The sequence below is a fragment of the Alligator sinensis genome, unplaced genomic scaffold, assembly GCF_000455745.1.
Source record: "Alligator sinensis unplaced genomic scaffold, ASM45574v1 scaffold383_1, whole genome shotgun sequence".
NCBI classification, from domain to species: domain Eukaryota; kingdom Metazoa; phylum Chordata; order Crocodylia; family Alligatoridae; genus Alligator; species Alligator sinensis.
In genome coordinates this window covers 155,758-168,723 of record NW_005842733.1, presented here as the reverse complement: position 1 = coordinate 168,723, position 12,966 = coordinate 155,758, and the positions used below count along the sequence as shown (strand labels likewise).

The window sequence follows — 12,966 nt, the reverse complement described above, 5'->3', positions numbered from 1 at the left end:
GAGAGAGAAGGGAGCCAGCCTGGCTCCATAGCTCCCCCTGCCCTGTGCTCTTCCTGCCCTACTCTGGGCCCCGCCGGCGCTTGCCCTAGGCAAGCCAGGACAGGCCCTATGCTCCCACTCAGCTGTCGCTGTGCTCCCACCCATGCCTGCTTGCTGCCCCTTCCTCTCACATGCCACAGCCATTTCCCCCCCTCCCCCATCAGCCGCTCTGCACCACGGGGTTCCCAGGTGCAGCGCCACGACCGCAGGAGCAGCTGGGACAGAGCAGGAGAAGGGCAGCAGTGGCAGACAGGGGGCAAGTGACAATGAGCAGCAGCATGGGGCCCACACCAGTGCCCTGGAGCCAGGAGCGACAGGAGCACAGAGACCAGGCTTGCAGGAGCACTGGCGGGGGCTCTGCCTGCTGTAGGGGGCAGGGAGCAGGCTGTGAGCAAACCCTCCCCCTCCACAAGCCTCCCCAGCCACCCTCCCCCATACACTCCCAGCCACCCCACAAAATGCATACCCGCCCACACATCCACACCTATCCATCCCCCAACAAATCACACCTCCCCCATACCCACCTTCCCACCATATACAAGAGTAAGACTTCATTTTATGCTATTATACTAGCGCCTCTATGTACACTACACAAACACATGTAAATCAGGACAAAAATATTTTTTGAAATTAAACTAATGAACGTTGTAGTACGTGTTTGATATTTTTAGAATATAGTTTGGTATTTTTCTGATTCAGAGATGGCAAAGCCCCTTGCTGAAAGAACTAATTCTGGGAAGGAAGGGGAGGCAAAAGGTCAGGGGGTGGGACTTCTGGTCCCAAGATGGTGACCAGGGTGCAGGGCACCTGTCAAGGGGTGGGGCTACCCATGCAGCCCTCGATGACTTGCCAAAACTTGGTGAGCAGACCTCCACTCGAAATAATTGCCCGCCTCTGTTCTAGGGTCCTGGTGAAGATGAGGATTTGCAAACCACCCAGGATTATACACAGCCACAGTAAACAGCTATATGGGACCACTGAGATGATCCACCTGATTGCTGCAGCCTTTATTTCAAAGGGCTGTGCAAGCCTGCTGATGTGCTCCATCGAGTGGAGATGCAGCAGCAAAAAGCTGAATGGCTGGTCCTTCATTTGACAACTCGCTGAGAGTTAAGTAGGTTACGAACATGGGCGACTGGTGCCTCCTGAGTCGGTCGGCGACTGGGAGGGTGTGCCCCCACAGCCGATCCTGCCAACCTGCAAGTGGCAGCAGCCCGCCACTGGCACTTCCAGGTGAGCACGATCAGTCACAGTGGGGACCACCTGTCCTGGCGGCCCCACTCCCTGGCCAGAGCTCTCGGGGGGGGAGGGGGCACTAGCACTCTCACCTGCCCCCCCACCCGAGAACGCTGGCTGTGAGGGGATGCACCAGCGCTCTCAGGAGGTGCACGTGCACCCCTGTGCACCCCCTATGTGTCACCATTGGTTAGGAAATACCTGAATATGAAGAATCCAGATTCTACTGTAGTATCATGTCACAGATGTTACATAACTAATAATGGCTATGCATAATAATGGGTTCTTCTGTTCCTTGAAGGATTATTTTTATCAACTAGGCAAAACCTAACAAACATACAGGGCACGTCCAGAGGAGCATTCACTGCAAACCTGTCCACAAAACTGCAAACTGCATGCACCACACATGCATGCATTCACCATGCTGCTAATTTGCAGCACAACAGGTTTTTTGGCACCAGAAAATCCTAGCATCAAAAAAGATGTGCCAGAAAAAAGTGGGGCAGCACACATGGTGGCAGCACATGCCACCCAAAACTAAAGCCTGGCTGGTCAGAGCTATGCTCTGCTGCTGTTTGTGTAGCATAAAAATCCCATACTTCAACCAATATTTTAAAAATCTGAACAATTAAGTAAAGGATGAAGCAAGTCAAAGGATAGCTTTTGCCTATTATCTCAGAATCCTAATTAATGATAAAAATGTTGGCTTCTGGGCATACTTCATAACATTCAATATATGAAAATATTCTGAATATCCATAAGAGCATTCGGGTATTCTATTAACCAACTTCTATTTCTACTCATATGATGAAAACTACTTTTAATTCTCAAGCAGTGACTTGCTGTCTTTGTTAGCTTCTTTCTTCTCTGCCTTGTAATAAGCATTTCTTTAGTAGAAATATGCTATAATAACTCTGTTATTCACACTGGGCATTCAGAACTCACATGTTCTCTTTCTTTGACATGTGGATGTTAGGGTCTAAATTTTCAAAAGACTCTGAAAAGTATTTTTTCCCAGGACTTTCAGAACTCAAGAAAGCTAAATCTTTCTAATATAACACAAACCACACAGACACCACCAGTGCACACAAATATACTTTATCTGGTAGTTATTCTCTCCTACACTGTGCCATTAGGAAAAAAGGCAGCCTCATGATATTGCTTTTGTGTATACAGTTGGAACAAAGTGACAGACTGGTTCAGGAAATGCTAAAGGTAATTCATTAATCCATCTTTATTTCTCCTGAATGATAGGTAATAGTAGTAGGCAACCATCAACTCTTCTGGATCACGACGTATGCATTAGAGGTCACCCAGACCTTCAACACATATGCCTAGGCAAGAACATAGAGGAGTATAGGCTGCCAAGCCCTTCCATCCCCCCTTAGAACATTGAGACAGAATCCAAAGGTCAGACTGGGTCCAGGTGTTCAGTGCCTCAATGGCTGTAGTTATATGTACATCTGGGAACTGAACCCCAGGTCACCTGCATGGCAGAAAAAGATTCTACCACTGGACCACAACAGCAGGACTGAATGATAGGTGGGGTTCATGTAAACACAAGCCCCATCATTCAGTAAATCATGCAACATTTCACAATTACTAGAGCAGTGCAAAATCAGATGAGTATAAATTTATGAATTTCCTTTTGCAAGAACAATCAGTGGGCCCTTTGGATGGTTTCTATGGCCCCTTTTCTGCCATTTGTGAGCACTCAAGTTTTTAGTCACAAGACTATGGAAACACAGAAGCTGTTCCAGGGAACAGGGAGTCCTGACAGTCCCTTGGAAGGCTTTGGGAAAGATTTTCAATTCATTCCAGAGCTTCACTGACAGATTTTTTTCAGTATTCTGATATGGCTGGAAGGTGGTCGGCTTTCCACAGTGTTTGCATCTGTTCCCAACCAACTTTTTTTGGAGAGTCAAGACAATACTCTGAGGTGGGTCTGGTCTAGGCAAGATTTTTTATGCTTACAGTACTCAAGGACCCCAACCATAAGAGCCAACTGGGGAAAATCTAATCATAGAGGCAAGTCCCATGGACTTTCAGCTGTGGCCACAGTAACATAACATCTGATAAAGTGATCTCATGGTCACAGAAGCATATGCTATCTATATACTTGTTTAGTCTATAAGGTGCATGTCTACCCTACCTCCTGCCTTGAGTGACACTAGACGATGGCTATAGATATCTCCTTTGCCACAAGGCTCTGCTGCAACAATCAGTGAGCAGAAACCTGAGGCAGGGGTGTCCCACAGCCTGAGAACAAGGGATAGCTATATCTAGGCACTTCCTTAGGAACCAGAAACCAGTCTGAGTATCTCTTACATATTCCATATCTGCCTCCCAGCCCAGGACAAGGAGCAGACAGCAGGGGGTGCCAGCCTTCCAACTAGGGCAGGGGCAGGCAATTATTTCGGGCACAGGGCCACTTACCCTGTTTTGGCAAGCTGTCGAGGGCCGCATGGGTAGCCTCACTCCTTGACAGGTGCCCTCCCCCTTGACAGGTGCCCCCCCCTGGGTCACTATCTTAGGACCAATGTCCCAGGACCAGCATCAGTGGGGCCCAAAGTGGGGCACATGCTGGCAGGGGTCTGTGGAGCTGGGCTGGGTTGCAGCAGCAGGGGGAGGGGGGAGCTGGCCTGACTCCATAGAGCCCCTGCTGGCCAGGACCCCACGCTCCTGCTACCATGCTCTGGGCCCTACCGGCACTGGCCCCGGGACACCGGTGCAGGCCTGTGCTCCCGCTGGCTCCCCACCCACTCACTCCCAGTGCCCCCCAGCCCCGCGGCACAGGTGGGGGACAGTGCACAGCCTCGACCCCCTGCTCACCAGCAGGGAAGAAGCTGGTGCTGAGCACAAGGAAATGCAGCCCCTTGCCCGCCCTGTGACTGGTGCTCCCTGCTGCAGGCACTCGCAACCCTCGTGGGGCTGTCTGGAGTAGGCACAGGCAGCCCCACGTGGGCTGCAAGCAGCTGCAGCATGGGGCACCGGCGACGGGGCGGGCAAGGAGCCACTTTTCCCCATGCTCAGCACCAGCTTGTAACCTGGCCCTGCTGCCAGTCTGGGCCCCACCGGCTCTGGGCTCGCTCATTGGGGTTGTGCATGGTGGCAGCAGCTGCAGCCCCACTACTTGCTGTGCTGGGCAGTGTTAGCTGCTGCTGCTGCTGCCCACCCGAAGCTCGAACGCTGGGCAGCCCACAGGCAACCATGGCAAACACTGCCCAGCACGGCAAACAGGAGGGCTGCAGCTGCTGCCACCAGGCACAGCCCCAGTGGGTGAGCCCAGAGCCAGCGCGGGGCCCAGGCTAGCAGTGAGGCCAGGTTACAAGGTGGTGCTGAGTGCCGGGAAAAGCAGCCCCTTCCCATTATGGAAGTCAAAAGATCAGAGCAGGGCTCTTAAAGAAATTAAACTTAATCTAAAATATACAAACAGCAATCTCAAAATTACCCACCTTTCTTGGATCTTCACCCAGTGATCGCAAATAATATTTTTCATCCTTAAAACACCAACACAAAAGAAATGTGTCAATAGAACTAAAGAACAGAAATGATATATCCAACAAAGGGCTTCAACTAATGAGGCGCCTCATTAAAATGTGATGCAACTAAATGACACCTATAAATTCATCTACTCTGTTAACCTGCCTTTTCTTCTATTGCTTTCTTGTGGCTATCCAAGGAAATGGAAACAAAAGAAGATATACTAATTAAATGAAACAGGTAAACCCAAAGGTGCAAGGGTGCAATTCAATAATTAAAGAAAAGAAAGATAAAACCCCCACCCCTTTCTCAGCTTTTTCCCAGGCTCCTTCCCTGCCCTTTCCCCCTGGCTTACCTGAGTTTTCAGCACTGGGCAGCCATGTGGTCCCAGGCCATAAGCCCCTGCTTATGGGCTTCCAGCTGGGGGAGCAGAGCCAGGTGGGCTTCCCCTGGGTCCTACTGCCCTTGGTTCCTGTCATTTTTGACAGGAACCAAGGGCAGATAAATATTAATTTTCTATTTTTTTTAGGGGCCCCGCAGGCCAGATGGAATGGCCTCATGGGCCAGATGTAGCCCGTGGGCCGTATTTTGCCTACCACTGAACTAGGCACTGAAACCTCATCAAGGACAAAAATCAAAGCCAAGATCTTCAGAAGCCATCAGAGTTGATGGCACAACATCCTCGGCAGATGCAAGTCAGCCAAGAACACACCAGTTCCTTTGTCCTGGTAAAAAGAACATTTGTGGTCATGTATGAATTTAAGGTGATACCTATTCATTAAGCATGCAAATCGAGGTGTTCTATTATTTGTGTTCAATTTCCAGATTTCTTTGGCTATGTTAATTATGTTTTCTAAATAATATAACTAATAATACAAATTGAATCTGGCTGGGGGTAATTCCATTAACCAGGACTCTCTTTCTCTGCAATAAGCTTATGTTTTTTTACAGCACCATTACAGCTAAGTGACCAATCATAACAGAAATAAAACTACAGCTTATGACCAAAAATAGGCTGCAATTTGTGTGCACAAACTATTCATCAAACAACTGAAAATAACTAAATGTTCATAAAATTCATATCTTATATGCAAAAACAGAAAAAGTAAACAGAAAAAGTGGTATATTTATTGGCTAAAAAGAAGGAAAGGGGTTCCATTTATAATTTTAGTAGCTCTAAAGATAATCCTTCTGGTTTTACACATAGGAAGACTATGTACAACTACAAAAGTTACAGGAAGAAGGTGTTAATAAAAGGAATAGATTGAAAATGGCATCACAGACCACCATAATGATATTTTGTACCACTGATTCCATGTACATAATATTAAAGGGCATAGTTCAGCACATGTGTCTGTATGGTTATATTTAAGAACAGAAATAGTTCAAATGAAGCTAACAGACTTCATATGCTTGAGTTTTGTGTGCGAGTGCTTCCACAATCAGGATCCTACTCTTCCGAACATCAGTTTGTTCTGTATGGAATATGCAGAAAAGTAAGATATTGCACATACGAAAAATGGAATAAATCAGAATAATGAAAAAGTGAAGACTTTAGGGTAGGATTTATAGCAGTGAAATCAAAATGTGCTTTGCACAGGACACTGCAAACCAAAGAAAATGGGCATGCTGCTAAAGAAATCTGCAATTGTTTTTGTGTATGGAGACTTTAAACTAGCCAGCTAGTGACTGCTGTATTCCACTCTGAAACTGATGCTCCTATTCAGGGGTGTGTGTGTGTGTGTGTGTGTGTGTGTGTGTGTGTGTGTGTGTGTGTGTGTGTGTGTGTGTGTGTGTGTGTGTGTGTAACATAGCTTTGTATGGCTAGTGTATTTCACAATGCAAAAAGGATGTTATCAAAACAGCAGGAGATTAAGAAAAGGGAGCAAACCTGGTCAGTGGCCAGATATGAATCAGGGTCTGCAGATGTGTGTTAAGATGGGCAAGTTCACTTTTTCAGAGAGATTAAAAACAGTCAGCTGCTGCAGAATGAAAGATGATGCCAAACTACAAGTTGCACATCATTCAGGGCAAGCACAAGGCTTTGTATAGAGCTGCCCAACAGTAGCCCAGGAAGAGAAACTTTCACAATTTGGCAGGTGGATGGTGAGATAATCATGTGGATATGGGCACTGACCTGCCTGCTAGAATAGATATTAGAACAAAAAAGAGGAAGATACTGAGAAGATATTGGATTTCTTTTGGTAATTGTGACTTGCAGTTTATTATCATGTTAAAATTGGCCATCAACGGGTTTCGTTTTGTTTTGTTCTAAATTTTGAAGGAAAATTGATAATATCAGTACTCAGCTATCTCCTGTCACCACTATCTTGTCTTCTGACACAGCAGCATCTCATAACTTAGACCTGATGGAATCCTACTGATCTCTTTTGGGTCAAGGGCTGTGGTTATAGAAAATGACTGTAACAAAAAAGAATGACTGAGGGGGGTGGGGAGGTGCTGTATGCCAGAGGGCTAATGCTTTGTGCAACTGACAGCATTACAAATATGGTATTACCCTTCTCACTGCCTCTCTTGTTCTAAACCATAACTGGCCTGGCTATAAGGATAGTTCTTGGAATACAGGAATGTTCCTAACGTGGGTCATTATTACTCTCTCTTCAGCATGTGGGAGACTTCCCCCCCTCTTAAAGAGTGAAGTGGCTTCATCATTAAGAGGCCTTGATTGTCCTCAAGCAATTTTTAGATTTCCACTCTATTACCAATCTGACTTTTTTAGCAGGGGCCATGGAATGGGCAGCGGCTGTTTTATCTTCGTTATAATGCAGTGTTTGAAACATTTCAATTAGGCTTCAGATCAGGCCACAGCACTGAGACCGCCTTAACGAGGGTGAGTAATGACCTTGTGTTGCAGGTGGTTTTTGGCACACCATCAATTTTAATTCTTCTTGATCTTACTGTAACCCTTTGATACACTGGATCAAGGGTTCTCTTGAAATGCTTCAAGCACATCTTAGGATTTTCAGGAACCATTTTGACATGGTTTCATTCCTACTTGTGTCAGCAGAACCAGACTGTCACCTGCAAGTTCTCCATGTAAATTCAAATTACCAAAGATTAAAAGACCTCTGAAAACCTGGTCTATATGCAGATCAGTGCATACCTGCCCTGGTCCTTAAAAGAAGAGAACCTAAGGAAAATTTGGCAATAAGAATGCAGTAACCGCTTTGATGTTTGACGCCCAAATGGACTGAGTGGTGATTAGAGGCAGCAAGCAAGAGAGTACTTGAGTGAATTTAAAAAGACACAAGAAGAGATGGACTTTCAGAGACATGCTTCATGTTTGGTCCCCATCCACATTGATTGGTCTAGATTAAAGCCAATCATACTTGCTATAAATTAAAGCTAAACATACTTGCAATAAATTCCTGGGCCTATTGACTCCAATAGGATAAGGATATATCACCTGAACTTAGGGCATATTTGCATTTAGATCCAGTGCTCAGTCTCGCAGGTTGAACTGATCTCTAGATGCGCTGGGTATGTAAGAAGTGGATATGCTAACATTTTCAGACTGTTTCCCCAGTACTATGGGTTGAAGAGTTCTGATTTTCCTCCAGGATAATGAAACAGTAATTTAAGGAAAGGGACTAAAGCTTCCACCCCACAAACATCTTAGAATGAATTTTCCAGAACCTCCAAAACCTCAGCCTGTTTTATGTTATACAATTTTCCAAGGGGAGAAAACAAGGATCTTGCATACATAAGCTTCCTACCATGGTACCGATATCCTGGGAACAGGAAAAAGACAGTGAAATAGATATACAATCTGACACAAAACTCCCCAAACCCTTTAAATAGTACCTAGGCATGAACACTCCAGAATAATTCAGTATGCATGTCTTCAGTGTAAAAAGATACACAGGGCCTGAAGCTATTTCAGCTACTGCTTGAGTAGACCTGGACACCTAGGCAAGTAGGATGGAACAGGAACATGAGTCCCTCCAAAACAGTTAGTGTATACAGAAGTGCTCCAGGCACATTTTACATCACTGTAATTTAAAGCACTTTTTATAACACTATCAAGTTACACTGCTTTTTAACATGACAGAACTGCATGTTTGGAAGGAGGGGAGAGTGCTTCAAGCCTCCCTGCACTTTCCAGGTTAGGAGGCAGGGGGGACTCCACAGCCTCCTGGGGCTTCTCCACTGGTCAAAATTTTGACCAGCAACAGAAGTTATTTTAAACACTGTAGGTTGCTTAAGTGCTGTAAAATACAGCCCATCAAATTTAATACCTCATTTAACAAGGGTTCATTTAAATTATGGTACCCATTTTAAAGTGCTGTAAAGCCATGCACTTCTGTTAAGTCCCAGCAATAAAGCGCTTTAAATGGGAAAAAAAAGCAACTTTTGTATACACCTATCAGAGGTGGATGGATCTTCCTTCTGCTTGTGACTTGGTCTTAGGAGTAAGATGATAGTGTGTTACAAAAGCAAGTGTGTTACCATTTTTTTAGGGACTTGAGCAGGGTAGAATAGAATTGGACTCAGAGGTCCAATAGGTGGAACAGGATCTGCCCCTTGGGTCTTCTCCAAGAGAAGCATGTAATTCTTATCATTTTCAGTACACTGACCTCAGTTAGGGCTTGAGTGTGGCTGTCTACAAATACATACCCAAGGAGAGAGGATGCAATAACCTCTCTTTAAGCCAAGCCCAGTGTCTAGGTAAGAATGTGGTGCTTGTCCTGCTGTACAAGAATCAGCAGGCTCTAGCAACACCAGCTGGGCTTCATTAACGTGGGACAAGGACAGGACAAAGACTCTGCGCTGCCTTTTTCCTTAACAAGGCAGGAATATATCCTGTGTTGTCCTCAAGGATGTGGGAAGCAATCATTGTTTCAAGCAATTCAAAGGTTTTCCCAGAGAGGCCATGGCTAGTGCAGTTACAGTTGCATGTGAGCACTGCCTTGCCTAATTACCAGCTAAGCATTAAACCACAGTGTCATCCTGTTTTCCCAAAATGCCCTTTTCTTATTCACAGTGCATGCATTGGGACTGTATCACTGAGCATGGTGATTTACCGCGCTTCGCTGACATACTTACAAACAGAGCAAGCCACAATGTGCTCAGCAGTTCTGCTACTACTACCATTGAAAGCAATGGGCAAGCCATTTACAAGTAATAGCTTCCTGTGCTGTTTCATTCCTGAAGCTCTTCTTACCTGCAACAACAAAGATAGCCATTCAGATGAACCAGAGAAAGCCATGGGTTTTGCTGTAGATACATGGCACTGGCAGAGAACTGCTAAAAAGGCTTAAAACTTGCTATCAGTCATTTGATTTATTCAGGTAATGGATCTAACAATGTATTGATATGGCTCCAGTCACCATCTCAAATGGTTTGTCTGTCATTTTACTTTTTATTCTCAGTTTATTACAGTGCACTCCCCTTATACCAGACGTAGCTATTAAGGACAATCATTTATAGTGGACGAAACTGATTTCCCAAACCAAACATATTAGATACAATATATTTTTCACGGGAAGTACAAGGCAGAAAACTTGCACTCCACTGATATTTTCATGTGGAAAAAGGGTAGCAAGCTATAGGTATTTCTACTGCAATCTAAGCTGGCAGGTACAGAAATGACATGAGGGATCTCTGCAGGTTTTGCTTCAAACAAAACTGTTGCCTAAAAGGAGGAAAAACTCCTGTTAAAGTTATAGATGCCATAACCTTTGACATACAAAAGGAGAAGGTCATTTAGCACTGCCCTATTTACAGTATAATGAATACATGCCTTACATCTGTTGCAATTCTTAATAATGCTGGAAAAAGTCATAGTAATGTGTATTATTCCCAATTCAGAACCTCCAGCAACAATTATATTGCAACCAGTTGTATAATCATTATATTTCAATGCCATAGCATGGCCAAAGTGATGAATGGTTCTAAACCCCAAAGAGTTTGATCTGTTAAACACATATAAGGCACTGTCAAATAAATATTCTGATTTAATCACATGACTGAAACTGCATACTCCTAAATTGTAATCCCAGCTTTCTCTAGTTCCTGTTGCTCTGTAACTTTGACCAATCTACTTTAGAACAGCTCTAAATTTCACCAACTAAAAATAATACATACATACATGCCTTGCAGAGGGGTTAACTGGTTTAATTAGTTTGTGTCTAAAAACGCAACTTGCTATGAAAATGCTTGATATAGTTAAACAAATGAAAGCCCATTTTACATATTCTAGTAGAATCCAGAGAACTTCGGCAAAATTTATTAGTGTGATTTAGACGTGTACTTCAGCTGAAAACACTGCACTAACTTCAACCGGTAGAGAAAATTAACTTTCTTATTATGTGCTGTGACCGCAAAGGAAATTTACAATGATTTAGGATAAAAACCCTAGTTCACTAGGCAAAATGATAAAGATTCTCTTATGTAGGAAATAAATAGGCAGTGCTAACATGCTAACACTTGCATGTCTCCTTATGATACATGATCTAACATTTGTAAAATTCAAACTGAAGAACCAAGAGGCTTAGTGACTTGTCGGAGAGCACTTCAGGCTGCCTACTCCTGGATTTCTTATTACCATCTTGCATGGGAATACAAAGTAAAATAATTTGTGACCTGCAGGTAAAATTGGGGTTTTCAGGTCTGAAAAAAGATCAGTCCCAGTGAAGACACAATTCAGGGTTCAGGAAAACATCTTTCTTCTTGGCAACAGTCTCTGTGGTACAGCTTGGCCACAAAACCACATTTTTTCCCTATCACCTTCTTCCTCACTCAGAGAAAACAAAGCAGCTTTTCAGGAGTGGAGGTATCTGCCTGCAGGATTTCTGGAGTGGACATTTAATATAATCTAATAGAGAGGGAACCAACCAGAAACTCAAAAAACCTTAGGGTTGAGGTCCTTCTCTGCTGCTGGCTTGTTGCAAGTCACTTTCTGCTTCCATGCCCCCGTGTGCTCTGTGGTCTTTTTGTCTTGTCAGTTTACCCATAAATTCTTTGGGCAGAAACTGTTTGTTCCAACTATTGGTACAGCACCTGATACAACAGGAACCTGATCTCCACTGGGATATCTAGTTGCTACTATAATGTAAATAATAATAATAGGTTTCTCTCTATCATGCTAGCTTTAGCCAACCAACATGAGACAAATACACGTTTGCCTCCCTCTCAGTTATCTTTCCCCTGCATCCAATAATCACTTCTCTAGCAGTACATGAAAAAGGGAGCAGCCATAGAAAACAAAGGAACAGAGCTACCATAAACCTTAAATGACATGCTAACTGCCTTTGAGTGATGAAAGAAGCAGACATTATTTCCTGACATAATTTGTAGCAGAACCCCCTTCACTGGGGAGTGTTTCAGACCAGTGCTATACTATGTATTGTGAATCACAGGAAATATAAGCTAGGAAAAGTGGCTAAAATAGATGTTCCCATGCTTACCAAAAACCCAAGACCTTTAACAGAGGAGTCATGGCTTAAGCAGGCAGCCTTAACAGCTCTCCTGGCTCAGCTGCAATCAAGATACCATCTACTTAAATAAGCATTTATACTCCCAGTGATCCTAGAAGATGAATAACTGATCTCATTACCATGGTAAATACCCTTGAGGCAATGCACAGGCCAATACAATGTTACTTTCCACTGATAGAGTACCCGTTTCCAGGAGAATCTGAGGAATTTCTTGCCGTGTGGTAGTAATAAAGCTTTGCTTAGTCTACATCTGCCATAAAGTTCCCTTTGCAAACAGTGACTTTGAAATCTTTGACGCTGTTCATGGGAAACAGCTTGTTAGTCGGTGGGATTTTTCTGAACCAGTTCCCATATTTCAGCATTACTAGTGGGTGGAGTAGATCTGCAGGTGACAGCTCAAAAAGATTAAATGGGGAAATTGCTCAACTACTACAGTGATAGGTAGAATATGAAAATCTAGCAAAAGTCACTAGTTAGGAAGAAAGAACTCATCTCTCTATGTTTCCTAATTAATCTTCAGGAGCGAAGCCCCTGTATCAGGCCAAAAAAGCCTCCTTTTGAGGAGAAGTGTTGCTCCCTTTTCCTATAAGGAAATGATCTTCACTCACTTCCAGAGCTGGGAGTCACAACTGGCAGAAAGGTCAGGATGCAAATACTTGACAGAATAGAGGTAGCCTTTACTTCAAACATCTTCCCACCTTCATTGATCTATCCCTGACACATTAACTAAGTGGCAGAAGTTGTAGGG

At 44.1% G+C, this 12,966-nt stretch overlaps 1 long non-coding RNA gene across 1 annotated transcript in view; it reads right to left on the bottom strand.

The window, feature by feature from the left end:
- Positions 1 to 12,966, bottom strand: part of LOC102384549 — a 63,803-nt gene that overhangs the window by 44,106 nt on the left and 6,731 nt on the right. The window contains exon 2 of the long non-coding RNA XR_325026.2: positions 9,826 to 9,943. This is a non-coding gene — a long non-coding RNA (uncharacterized LOC102384549). The remainder of the gene's footprint in view (positions 1 to 9,825; positions 9,944 to 12,966) is intronic.